The sequence below is a fragment of the Camelus bactrianus genome, chromosome 2, assembly GCF_048773025.1.
Source record: "Camelus bactrianus isolate YW-2024 breed Bactrian camel chromosome 2, ASM4877302v1, whole genome shotgun sequence".
In the NCBI taxonomy this organism is placed as follows: Eukaryota; Metazoa; Chordata; class Mammalia; order Artiodactyla; family Camelidae; genus Camelus; species Camelus bactrianus.
The window spans coordinates 103,907,204-103,921,953 of NC_133540.1; the positions used below are offsets into that span (position 1 = coordinate 103,907,204).

The window sequence follows — 14,750 nt, forward strand, 5'->3', positions numbered from 1 at the left end:
GATGGAGTTTTCTAGAGCTGGGCATGTAAAGCTGTAATTAGAAGTTTTCTTGATGCTATTGTAAATGGATGACACAATTTTCAGAGATGGTAAGAGGCATAAAATGTTGAAATAATTTGTGCATTTGAAATAAGACATAGTAACTATGTTTTCCTTGCTTCGAGTTAATCTAAAACTATGGTCTGAAACTCAATATGGAATTGCATATATTAGATAACACAGTGTTTGTTATGCACTCTTACTTGTTACTGACAGAACAGAAACTTGTTAGAGATAAATGAAAACACACTCTGATTGGTTTTATCCTTCCTATGTATTTTCAATAAAACAGATGCTGTCCTGAGATAGCAGTATCATTTGGTGTGTTGCTAAATCTTTTTTTGCAGATCTAACACATGCCTGACATATGGTAGGAATCCAGTAGTTTTCTGTTGCATATGGAACACTGAGAAACTTTAAGGAAACAGGCATAAACTTGAAAAAATACTTTTTATTTTCTTCTTGGATTTTTCAGTGTTGTTCCTATGAACTGTTATTCAGCTTCTAAATGGGTAAAGTTACCACACAAAAGATCCATTAAAGAACATTCAATATTATTTTTAGGATAAAGATACAATTATAAATTTACTTGTGTTTGTGTTACTCTTTAAAAGTTAGTAAAAATTGTAGTCTGGTATCAGGTAAACGTAAGTTATCCAATAAAGATAAAGAATATATACAATTTTACTGAGTCTTCCAGAAATTTATTGTCATAAATATTTGAAATAATGAAGAATATTCAGCCTGAACTAATAGGGCAGCGAAACAGAAAACCCAGAGTACACTCTGATTGGTGTTAGTGATACAGAAATAATAGTGTTGCAACTTAGGTGGATAAGTCAACAGACACAGATGAGAGGAGGTAATAATAAGGTAATTTTCTACTCAGAGATCATTTTCTGCTTCAGTCTTTCTTGCACAAATTCTTTTTACAGAAATGCAGCTTTTGAGCTCTGCTTAGGAAGCCATTAAACTGTTCATTTTAAACTCATCATTCATCAGAAAAAAAGAGATACAAAAACAAGTATGCTAGCACTGGAATTATTTTTCAAGAAAAGCTTCAGTGCCTACATGGTTATAAATGCCCCAACAGTAATATATCCCATCCCACCTAGATCTGCACCTGGTCACAACATTTAGCAATCGTAGAAGCCTGTATCATAAGAAAAGTTTGATACAGTTTAAAATAAGAACCAAGGAGGCATAGAAGACATTTTAGAAACATTTCTATCAAAATGTAATTCCTGGAACGTAAAGGGTTAAACATCAAATAACTGGTGTGTCAAGTTGTTTTTCATGTTTGACTTTTAAAAGCACACAAGTAAAATTATAATTGCACGTTTATTGTTAGCACAAGGTTAAATGTTTTATAATGGGTCGCTTATGTCATTATATTTCATATTCTGAATCTGAACACTTTTGTTTACAATTTGAGTATATAAATTAACATTGAAAGTTGAGGTGAAAAACAACTTTTTCCAACATTATGCCTGCTTCCTTAAAATTGGTGATTTTTTTATATACAACAATTTGAAGTAGAGAAAAATAATGAGATTTGGAGAACTTAAAATCTCCAGCATGTAATAAATTGCAGCTTCTGAAAATATTGATTTGTGAAAGTCTATTAATCAGAATTACTTATCCCTTAGGGAATCCATGTTGATATGGTTTAATGCCTTAAAAAATTATGATAAATCTGCCTTGTTAAAGACATCCTGTACATCTTATGTAGCAATGTATTTGCCGGTGTATTATTTTTCTGAATAAAAATCCATTTTTGTCATTGATGATCAAAATACAGACATTAGAAGAGAAAACAGCAGATTATGTTTGTGTCTTAGAGTTGAGTTTTTAAGGTCAGATACTCATTTTCTGTATGTCATAAACTGTTGACCTAACACTGCAACAGTGACTACCTGTATCAGATAGGACTGAGTTGTAGAAACCATGCTAGATGGTTTTCCCAGAAGGAAATGTACAATATTTCACATAATTGATAGTATTGATTATAAGACACATCATTATTTCATGTACTACTAAGAAAGAATTGAAAGTGGGAAAATATATTTAGAATTGAAGGAATACAGTTTTGTCATATAGACCATTCTTTAAAACTGGGCTGCAAGTGCTAAAGGAGCTTCCCAGGAAACCATCAAACCCCTAGAAGCATCCTGCCCTTGCCCAGGAAAACTGTAGTTACCAAATCAGAAAACTGGTAAAGACAGCGCCACGCTGACTCTGCCACAATTGGGTAAATGCCACCCTGACTGTAGAAAACTGCCAATCATGGAAGCAGTGAATGCAGACCTATGAATTCCTTTGCCACACCGTGCACTAGAAAAATGAATGTCTTCCTTGTCCCTTCTTCTTTCCTTAATTCCCTTATTATGGAATTCAAGTGTCTCTGCAGTGTACCTGATTCTCAGACCTAAATCACAGCTGGAAGACTAACAGCAGAGGAACTTGGGATATACAGTTCTAGCTGTCCAGCTTCAACAACACAGAAAGAAATATACAGGAGGTTGGAGGTTACACAGGGACTTGTGTGAGCCACATTCCACACCTTCCATTCCCCTTTTACTGTCAAGCTTACTTTGGAAGAGAAGACAGGAAGTGTGCTAGGTAGAATAATGCTCCTGTGCTCCAGAGATGCCCACACCCTAATCTCTGGAACACGTGAACATGTTACATTTTGTGGCAAAATTACATTAAAGTTGCAGGTGAAATTAAAATTGCTAACCAGCTGACCTTAAAATGGGGATATTCTCCTAGATATTCCGGTGGGCCCAAAGTAATTACAGAAGTCCTTAAAAGTGGGATGAGACGCAGAAGAAACCAGAGGTCACTATAAAATGCTGGCCAAAGGTGCTACACACCGCACCTTGGAGACAGAGGAAGCAGCCGTGAGCCAAGGAACGTGGGTGGCCTCTAGAACCCGGAAAAAGCAACAAAATGGACTCTTCTCTAGAGTCTCAGAAGGAATGAAGCCCCATTGACCTCTTAATTTTAGCCCAGTGAGATCCATGTTTGACTTCTGACCTACAGAATTTTAAAATAATTAATTTGCATTGTCCTCAGTCACTACGTAGTTGTTGCAGTAGAAAACTGCAATAGAAAACTGACACAGGACGAGCCTCTGCTTAGTCGACCAGTCCTGCCAAATGACTGCTCTGTACTAAGGGGCGTTCTAGTTCTTTAGGGAGAACATGATGTAGTTTGTGTTCGCAAGGACCTCACAGCCTAATGAAGAACAGGGATGAGTGAAGAGAACGTTACCATATATTGTGATTAACATTGTAATAGGAAAAGTACAGACATGAGTGGTCAAGGACTTTCATGGGTAAGTCGTATCTCTCTGCGTAGAAGGATATATTGCTGGTACTTTCTGAGTTGCTGTGGAGGTAAGGGATGGAATAGGGTTGTGTTCTACTATCAGAAGCAGGAAAAAAATCAGTTTTATATTCATGCTAAGCTTTCAGATACTGAGTTAAATGATCTGAGAGTAATAGTATCTTATGTGTAATAGGCATTATAACTTCTATTGCATTCACACTCTAGGAAATCAGGCAACTTTTCCTCAGCTTTTTAAAGTGCTGAAGGATTTGACCCACTATTTAAAAGACAGTGATAGACATTATTCCATAGTGAGAAGCACCTGTTCTGTGCCTAAACTTGCACTTCTGGGCCAATGCTTTCTAAGAGGGAATATTTATGTAAATGCTAATACTTCAGGATTCTTCCCTAGTACAAGCCATTTCAAAAAAAAAAAAAAAAAAAAAGCTCCAGAGTCTATAATTACTACTTTACAGTACTGTCATTATAGTCCCCCTCAAGAGTCCTCCCACCTCAATTTTCATCAGTGGGAGAATCTGAATAAGAAGGGAGGAGTCAAATCAAACAGGGAGAGCAAACAGACTGTAAAGATAAAGCTCCTGGCAAGTAAGTTCTCCACTGAGTCTTTTTTAACTTCTTTTGTCCTTGTCTCCTTTTGAAAACGCAAATGAATTTTCTGAATTTGGTAGGTGGTTATTATTTTTGCTGGGTTCTCATATGGATTCTCCCTGGTATATTTGTTTATCATGGTTTCAGGAAATAGGCCATAGACCATAATTATTTACCATAAATCAACAAAATGTAAATGAATGATGCATTTTTGTATCTATTTTTTACCACTGATCTACCAAGCCTTCCAATCAAAGATAGTCAGAGCTGGGAAGCCGGCCCCTGGGGTTGTTAGGAATCTGGTCTTGGACCCAGAGTGGCTGAACTAGAATCCTGGCTCAGCCCCTTTCTTCCTGAGTGACGTGGGCCAACTTGTACTCGCCTCAATTCCCTTGTGTGTTGGAGGTTAATAATAGCACTCTCCTAACAGGAATGTTTGAGGATAAAATAAGCAAATACTGGATTTGACGTAGAATTGTGCCTGACACATGGTAAGTGCTAACTGTGTATTTGATAAATAAATAAAATAGGTGAATTTCAATTGCTTTAATTTCATATAAGGTGTTAGCATTCCACAGCATCTATGTTCCACCCCTCTAGGCAGAGTGGTAGGATACTTTTCTGCACATCTCTTCAGTCATTCATTTAATGTGATGAGCCGGATAAACAGTGGCACAGAAAACAGATGCAAAAAAGTCTGAACCACAGAGAACTTAGTGCCAGATACAGACATTACACCAAGGATTACAAGAATAATGAGTGCTGCGAAAGGGCATGGCTGGCAGATAGAAGAGATGGTTGAATAAAATACATTTTAAGGTAAAAAGTATAAAATTCAGCCAATCACCCAGAACTTTATCAAAATGTAAACACTGGATATTCTCTGAGGACTAAATCATGCTGTGTGCACGACATGACATTAAGATAGGCACTATGCCAAAACAGCCTTCTGCCAAGAAGTCCTTGTTGTATTGAACCCGAATGTGTCTTCTGCTACACTGAGTTCACTTTCTCTAGCATACTTTGGCTGCAGAGTAGGATGTGGCCACTGTCAAAATAAAAAGGAACCACAATTCAACTTTATTCCTAAAACACTGTGATAATCCATTCTTTTAATTCTTTTTGAAGTCATCTCGGGAGTTCTATGGAATAAACTTTTAACGTAGCAGCTAGGGAAAGGAAAGAAGAAATTTAATTCGCGCGCAGGAAAAATAGCCATGGGCAAATGGACAACTTAACCTATGCATTTTAACTATAAAAGTGATCGTTAAATTTGAAAACTCCTGGTAAATCTATAACTGACAATAATGTAAGCTCTATGGACTATTTGTGAAATATTTAAAATTATTTTTAATAGTTATTGAACTTTCAGGGTAAACTATCCTATTCCTTTCCACCAATTAGATTTGAGAACAAATGCCCTTGGGTACAACTGTAATAAGTATAAGGGGTCATTTTCAAATCTCTCACATTGAAAGAAAAAGCATCAGTAAGGAATAGAATTGTCCTGTTCACACCCAAAGGGCTTGATAGGTGTAAGAAAGGAACTAAAATTATTATTCTGTACAGTAGTGTGACACTCTCTCCCTGGAAATGAAGAGGATTAGGGAGAATAAGGAAGTGCTACCTGTATTGGGCAATGTTCAGTAACAGAGAGAACACATCCTAGCTGGTTACAGCCCAAAGAGATGCTTCACAGACCCACTGGAAGTGCTGAAAAAAACAGAATCAAGATTGTGCGTTTAGGAAAGACTCCCAAAGCCACAACAGAGAATGAGCACCAAAGAAGCCACCTCTTCTATGATCAGGAAACCACCCACTGAACAGAGGCTAACCCTATAGCAGTTCCCTCTCTGTCCACACACCAACACTGTAATTAGAAAGCTCCCTTCATGACTGAGAAGCTGCTGCTGCTGCTGCCATCAGTTTCAGAACCATGCTATTAGGGTCACGATCAAAGTGGATGTCCCACTCAGACCTCTTGATGCCTATGATGCTGCTGACTGGACACTGGAACCTCTGCCAATTGTCCTACACAATAAATATATGATTAAGTAAGAAAATAAATGTCTCCACAATACTGCTTTCCAGCAGAATCCTCTGAAACAGGAAATTTCCAGCTTCAGCCTCACTTTCTACTTCCCAAAATGCACACAAATATCTGAAATCACAGTGGAATCTTAACCTGCCAAGAAACCTAAGGACTGTGGTTTTCAGGGTTCCAGCCTCTGCATCAGGAAACTTCACTAGAAAGAAGCTGGAAAGGATGTCATAAACTGATTCACCAATTCACAAAGTCTTTCTACATTATGAATTTCAATAGAAACATCTTTAATAATTAATATTTATTCTTTGATGCTCAAAATAAATAGCATCAGTCCAACAGATCTACCCTCTAGGCAATTTGATTCATTTACAATTCATGCTTGTAAGAAACCACAAAGAGGAGAACTAGCCCTACCTCAAAAATTGTATCTAAATTTATTCATTTTCTTGATAGAGATAGTGAGGATTTAGATAAAGGAAAAATGCCTAGAGACACCTGATTGGAAATATAGCTTGTTACAAACCATTAGAGATTATTTTTTCTTTCTTAGTGTCTGGGAAGTATACTGTGGCAGGTAGAATTTTAAGATGATCCCATATTCACATCTCCTGGGGTATACACCCTGTTCATTCTTCTCCTATTGAGCATGGATGAGATGTAGATATGGCAGATGTCATTCTGTTAGGCTAAATTAAACGGCAAAACTGAAGGCAATCTGCATATGAAATTAAGATTTCCAAATTAGTTGACTTTGAGTTAATAAAAATGAAAATGATCCCTGGTGTGTATGATTTTATATGGAGAAGCTTTAAAGGGGGACTGAGCCCATCATGGAAAGAGATTCTCCTGCTGGCTTCAAGAAGTAAGCTGCGGTGTTTTGAGAGACGAGACCCATGTGTTGAGGACCAGAGAGTGGCCTTCAGGAGCTGAGAGTGGTTCTGATCTACAGCTAATAAGGAAATGGAGCTCCTAGTCATACAACTACAAGGAAATTTATATTTCCAACAACTAATGAGTTTGGAAAAGGACTTCAAATGAGGCTCAGATAGGTTTGTAGCCCCTTCAAACACTTGGACTGCAACTTTGTGGGATCCTGAGCAGAGAAAACAGCTAGACTATGCCCAAATTTCTGACCCACAGAAACCATGAAGTTACATATGGGTGTGTTTTTAAGCCACTAACTTTGTGGCAGTTTGTTATACAACCATAGAAAACTAACACATATATGAAAAAACTTTACCAAGACTTTTCAAACACATATTATTTACACATGTTCCTTTTTAACTTGGAAGCACTTTAAAGTCAGTAAGAAGGAATTAGGAAAACTAAAATATCAATCAATTTTAATACAACTCTACCAGTGTCATGTGAAATGAAATGAATTATTTTTAATCTCTTTATGCACTTTAAGTATGTTACTATCAAAGCCTTGGAGCTACAATTCGGGTCATCAACTGGCAGAAAATGTATAGTACATAACCTTATTGGCAAGCTCAATTTTCATTGTCCAGTAAATTAACCTAATCAGAATGTAAAAAAAAAAAAAATCCAGTATCATTCATCACTTCAAGTGTAGATCTTAAAATGTGACTCCTTGGCACTTACCTCATTTATGAATTCTGATCTTAGATAAATATATAGCAAACTCAGGCATAGAGTCTTGCCTTGAGTTTTATAGATGAATTAATGAACCACAGTTCTCAACCCTTCTTTCTGATGCTATTTCTGCTTTCTCTTAACTGGCTTTCCCTTCAGAATAAATTAAATTACTTGACAGTCACTAGAAGATGGAAGAGAACTTGTCATTAAATGGAAATCATCATCACTTGCATTGCCCCACTCTATAATATAGGTAAGAACATCCTTGTACAGTTTTAAATGCAACAGAATATACAAACAGCTCATACAACTTAATAATAAAAAAATAAACAACCCAATCCAAAAATGGGCAAAAGACCTAAACAAGAAATTCTCCAGTGAAGACATACAAATGGCCAACAGGCACATGAAAAGATGCTCAGTATCACTAATTATCAGAGAAATGCAAATCAAAACTACAATGAGGTATCACCTCACACCAGTCAGAATGGCCATCAAAAGTCCATAAACAATAAATACTGGAGAGGGTGTGGAGAAAGGGAACCCTCCTAAACTGTTGGGAATGTAGTTTGATGCAGGCACTATGGAAAACAGTATGGAGATTCCTCAAAAAACTAAAAATAGACTTACCATATGATCCAGCAATCCCACTCTTGGGCATATATCCTGAGGGAACTCTAATTCAAAAAGATACATGCACCCCAATGTTCATAGCAGCACCATTTACAATAGCCAAGACATGGAAACAACCTAAATGTCCCCTGACACATGACTGGATAAAGAAGTTGTGGTATATTTACACAATGGAATACTACTCAGCCATTAAAAATAATAAAATAATGCCATTTGCAGCAACATGGATAGACCTGGAGATTGTTATTCTAAGAAGTAAGCCAGAAAGAGAAAGAAAAATACCATCTGATATCACTTAAATGTGGAATCTTAAAAAAAAAAAAAAAGACAAGCAAACTTATTTACAAAACATAAACAGACTCACAGACATAGAAAACAAACTTAAGGTTACCAGTGGGGGAAAAGGGTGGAAAGGTATAAACTAGGAGTTCAAGATCTACAGATACTACTATATATAAAATAGATAAGCAAGTTCATACTGTACACCACAGAGAACTATATTCAATATCTTATAGTAACTTATGGTGAAAAAGAATATGAAAATGAATATAAGTATGTTCATGTATGACTGAAGCATTACACTCTACACCAGAAATTGAGACATTGTAAACTGACTATATATATATATATATATATATATATATATATATATATATATATATATATATATATACACAATAAAAAAATTTTAAAAAGAAGGTACGTAAAATCAACACATTGAATTATCTTTCTGTTTGATGCTCCCATAGATGTTTACATTTCCGGGATGGACCTTAGTAAGTCACAGAATGGGAGTGAGCTATAGGCCTTTCTTCTGTAAAGTGAAACAAGTCTTGAGAGCATGCCTATGGCCTGGTCTCAGATTAATTTTGTATATGAGTTTTATAGAGTTCAAAGATACGAATTTGTATTCCGATTAAACCATCCATACCTAGACACCCAAGTTTGATGTTAATTAGAAAGAAAAAGTGAAGCAGCCAGTGTATCACCATTGACCATGACCTCTGAGTGTACAAATCTGAAAGTGTAGTCCTTTTTCCATTCTCCACATTTCCCCCTAATTCAGAGAAAACATCCATTCACCTAGCTTGTCTTATTCTCACTTTAGTTTATGTAAATATATACCCACAAACATTCCCACTGCAGCTAATTACTGTAAGAATTCTGCCAAAATCCAAAGAATGCTTTTCTCATGTATTCATGCCATTACACATTCACGGAGAAAAATGCTACTAGGTGCTTTCAGAAGATATTGTTTGTCTTTCTACATCTTCATAATGCCGTACTGAGAATATTCTCGTGAATAATGAGATGTTGAAATTCTCCATTGCCTTGTTTTGTTTTGTTTTGGCTTTATCTTTTTTTTTTTTTATAACTGACCTACTAAAGTTATTTTTTTCACGTAGGTAATTTTCAGTTGCTTCCCAGTCCATTAAGTTCTTTTGCTATTTTTTTTTTTTTTAGTTAAAGTATAGCCAGTTACAATGTGTCAATTTCTGGTGTACAGCATAATGTCCCAGTCATGCATACATATCCAGTCCATTAAGTCTTATTTAATAAGTTTGTGTGTGAAACTACAGGGAGCAAATCCTAGCTCAATATTCAGTTATTGCAATATATGACATTTTTTTCACTGTCTTTCTTGTTCTACTAGCAGAAACAAAGCTAAACCCCACATCTTTTCTGTTCATACATTTTTGTGACTATTGAAAAAATGTCACTTCTTTCAGGTTGCAAAACTGAATGATGGCTTTAAAATAATTTTCTGCTGCTATATATTTATTTAATATTAAAGAACATTGTAATGAGAGACAGGAGACCTGTCAAACCTCAATGTATGTGACTCCATTTATAAACTTGGGCAAGAGTTACTCAGCCTATGTAGGCCTTTCATTCTCCATCAGTAAAATAAAGTAATAGGATAATCTTAACGCCCCTTAGAGCACTGATGTTTCTAACTTCTTTATACACAATCATCTCTAATGTATCAATTTCAAAAAGTTTCCTGGAACTTACTGTGTACACAAGTAGTCTTCCATTTACATTATGCACAATTATCAAAACCCTACATATTTTAATGCAGAAAATAAAGCACAGAGCACAAAGTTGGGAGATATTCATGTTTCTCTTTTACTGAAACTCCCTGGTGCCCAGTCTTTCCTAGTTAAAGTTTGAAATTCGATTTCATTGCAGAATCAGAGAATCTACAATCTGCAATGTTTGTTTACCCTTATATAACCCAATTTTCCCTCTAAAGTAGGTAAGAACATTCTATGGAGAAAAACCTACTGCTCCAGGAGAGAGCCCAAATGATTTCAAAATTGCAACTTCAAGTGTGCTGCATGCAAATACTGTTTCTGCCTCACTCACTCCCCATGGCCGCAGCTTGTTTGGGGTGCCCTTGCTGACCCAATTTTCATGAATAAACTATTAAAAAAAAGTTTTGTTCATTCTACCAGTACTTTCTGCATTCCCCAATGCGTGCTAAGAAATTTCCAACATAATTTCAAAAAAGGCTGCATGGTGCATGGTCAATTCAAAAAAATATATAGGATTAGAACTAATGCAAAAGCATAGAGAGTAAGATTTGGCACATAGGACAAGGTTATTTAGGGAAAGACTTCAAAGAAAATAGTTGAATATCTTTTGATTAATTCCTTATTGTCCCACATCAAGAACCAATTTTTTTAGCTTCCATATATAAGTGAAATCATATAATACTTGTCTTTCTCTGTCTTGATTTATTTCACATAATACCCTCAATGTCCATCCATGTTGTTGCAAATGGCAAGATATTGTTCTTTTTATGGCTGAGTAGTACCCCATGGTATATGCATATGTGTATTCTCTTTATTCATTCTCAGATGGACACCTAAGTTGTAATATAATATTATATATCAATTATATTTCGAAAGAAAGAAAGGGAAAGAAAGAAAGAAAGGGAAAGGAAGAAAGGGAAAAAGGGAAAGAAAGGGAAAGGAAGAAAGAAAGAAAGAAAGAAAAAGAAAGGGAAGGGAAGGAAGCAGGGAGGGGAGGAGGGAGGGGAGGAAGAGGGTGGGAGGAAGAAAGGAAGGAAGGAAGAACCAATTCTTCCCATTGGGCTACATTAAAAAAGGTTGGCTGCCAGTTCCATGCTTAATGACTTCAGAGCTTGGAGCTCAGCAGGACATGAGCTAGAGCAGTTACTATACCAGAACAAAAGAATCATTTTCCTTTAGAAAGGAAGATTTGTTACAGAATATATATTCATGATACATTTTTAAGTAATAGGAATATTTTGATATATCATAGTTATGTCCATTTAAGGGTGTGATGAAGACATTCGGCTTTCTGGATTAACAAATGAATTATCAAGACTTTCGCCAAAAAGATAATCTTACATCCCATCCGTTTCTGTACTTCCAGCATTAGTAAAAGAGGCATCATCCTTTTATCTTTGCTGCATGAAGACAGTGAAATTGTAATTTTAATTCCAACAGGAAAAGGTTTACAAATATCCTTACATGGGTCTTCATATTAAAATACAATTTTATATGGTCTTTTAAGAACTCAAATTATATTTAAAAGTAGGTTCCAAAAAGAGTATTCTACAGCACTGTGAATGAAAATATATGCAGAGAGAGGAGGGAAAAAGAGCCTTGTTATCCAATTTCTTTTTCTTATCTTACAGAGAGAGGAAAGCCAAAGAGGTGAAGTGACTTGTTCAGAGTAACACAGCAGTATGAGAGAGAGCAGATATCTGCAGATACTCACTTACAGCACAGGTGTTTCTCAACGGCAAGTGTGAGTAAATTGTAGTCTGAAGTGTTAGATTGTATGGCAAGCAGATACGTTGTGGCAAAAAAAGGCTTTTTTTTTTCCTGGAATTTACAATATCTACTTTCCATACCCCTCTGGTTTTCAGCCTCCTCTGTCACCCATCTGACTGCCATTTATTATTTGTTAAATATGTTCCCAGGTTGTGTGATATCCAGAGTTACCAAATTGAGCTGAGCATCTTTAGGGATAAGAGAAACTGGTAAAATGATAGTGATGAAGTTGGTGGTAAGCAAGAACAGCAACATATATTTGAATACAAACTGAAATACGTAATTTTTGAAAATCTGAGAATTCTGTACAATAAATTTGGAGAACAATCTTTAGCCCTTTTTCATTTCTCCTCACTTTACACACCCCCTTCATTGGATGTTGAGGTATTGAGGCACAATGTTCATGCTATGGCAGTAACTGCCATAGGTCACCAACCCTATTACATCATTTTCCTGGGCTAATTGCTAGAAAATATTTCCCAGACTTTTTTGCACGTGGGGATAGGAGGAGGGTACTTTAGCCAAGAGACCATAAGTAGAAATGATGAGCATTACTTCCAGGTTTTTCCCATAAAAATATCACCCCATGTAAAATAACCTGTGTATTTCTGATTCCCCCTCCCCCTGGATTGATGCAAATTAACACAGTGATTTACAAGACCATGCTAGAAGCACAAGATAAAAGAGACTGGCTCTCTGAAACATCATTTGGAGGAAAACCACCTGCCGTAAGGAAGATCCCCTCATGGATTTTGAATGAATTCCTTTTTTTTTTTTTTTTTTTTTTTTTGTTTGACATTGTACCCACTGGAGTTTGTTAGTTGCTAGCATTATATTAACTACTATGCTACCTAACTAGTGAGAGTCATTTTTAATTCCCACCCCTTGCCTTGCCAGGAAAAGTCCTTAAAAATAAACTATTTACTCTCTAACTGTCAATCATAGTTTATAGGACCAATACAGGTTATGGGCAGTGACTCCTCACCTGGGGAATTTGCCTCCCTGGGATTGGATCTGCCCTCCTTCTTCCTCTAAGACTATACTTGAGAATTACTATTGTAAATAATGGGTAGTTCTGAAGCAAGTGTGTTATGCTGTGAAAAAAAAAAAAAAGTCCAGCAGTAGTCAGAAATACCAATTAGTGTCTCGTACCTTCCATGATATCATTAGCATTTATCAGATCCTTTCAACATCTTGAACCAAAACATCTTTTTCTCTTTTTAATGTGGGGATTCCAGTCACTATGGCAGGTAGTGGTAATGAGACAGGAAGAATAAATGTCATCTTTTTTAGTAGGGAGACTGGGAGTGAAGACAGGGTCTCAGCCTTCAAAATCTTTCTCAGTGGGTGAAATTAACACCAATTCTATATCAAGTCAGTGCAATCTGAGGTGGTACAAATATTAACTTTTTTTTTTCTGCTGTTTGAAAATTACCCAGGTATGTCTTACTGGACTCTGCATTATATCTTGGGATTTTTTTTCCCACTTAATATAGGAATAACCTATACTATACTATCTAACTATTACCTTAATATTTTCCCTGTGAACCCTTGGAATCTGAGGTCTATCAAAGTGATTATTAAATAATACAGCATACCCTTAAAGGCAAAATTTAACAATCAATCAATAATTAAGAATCATTGGTTTAGTCTCAAAACTGCTTCGTTTAGCCATCTCTCTACTCAGGGATTTCACTGCGGTTGACAGCAGAGTTGGCAAGCATTTCCATTTCTCCCTGGGACAATAATTCTTACTATCTACCCTGATTCTGTCTGGCGGAACTCTAAATCACTATCTAAAGTCTGGATGAGCCAAAAATAGCTTCACCTTGGGAAAGAGTCTGTATTATCAGACTTGGGTGATTCTTTGTGAAAATTTCATGTACCTATTAGTATTCTTAAAGAAAATATTTCTAAACTGATATTTTGATACTTTGATAATAAACTCTTGCCTTTAACATTTTTCATGTTTAGTTATATCTATATAATAATGCCTCTCTGCTTGAATTCCACTTTAAATATATTGTGAGGAGTGAAATAAGAATCCCCATCAACTGTTATATATTTTAGTAATTAGAAAGAAATAGAAATTTTCATTCTAATTGAGAAGTTTCTGGCCTTATCTTAAATGAGGACAAATAAAAACTTGGGGCAACTGTAAGGATGTAATTAAACGGACATTCTTTTTATAAATAATTACATGTATACTGGAATCTTGACAGTTGTTGTGAGGATGGGGAGGTAAATCAACTTTTCAGTGTAAGTACTAATGAAAATTAAATGTGATTAAGAGGGTTCCTCTAAAACTTAGAGAGTTATGTAATCAAGTTTTAAGTTTAAATGCCTCTGCAAAATAGTTTGTCTGCATCATTAAATTGCCATGTTCACTAGCCATGAGGAAAACCTGCTGTGTGACCAGGTTAAAGCTGAAGATGGTACAATTCCAAGTGTAATGTAGGCAATGGGCATATGTACTTTATTCCTTCTAATGTGAGAGGGCATTTCAAAGTGATTTCTTTGGAGCATTATTACCAAATATAGCAAAGGGATTGGGCCATGGGGCTTTTGATCTTATCAGAAGCCTGAGTCTGTACCTTATAGTGATAACTTTGTTATTTACCAGCAGCGCTCTATAAATAGGTCTGAAAATTAAAATGAAGGGAGTACAAATCGGTGAAAAG

At 35.9% G+C, this 14,750-nt stretch overlaps 1 long non-coding RNA gene across 2 annotated transcripts in view; it reads right to left on the reverse strand.

Moving 5' to 3' along the window:
* The window catches only part of LOC141574227 (uncharacterized), a 280,600-nt gene that overhangs the window by 86,526 nt on the left and 179,324 nt on the right, over positions 1-14,750 (reverse strand). The window lies entirely within an intron of this gene.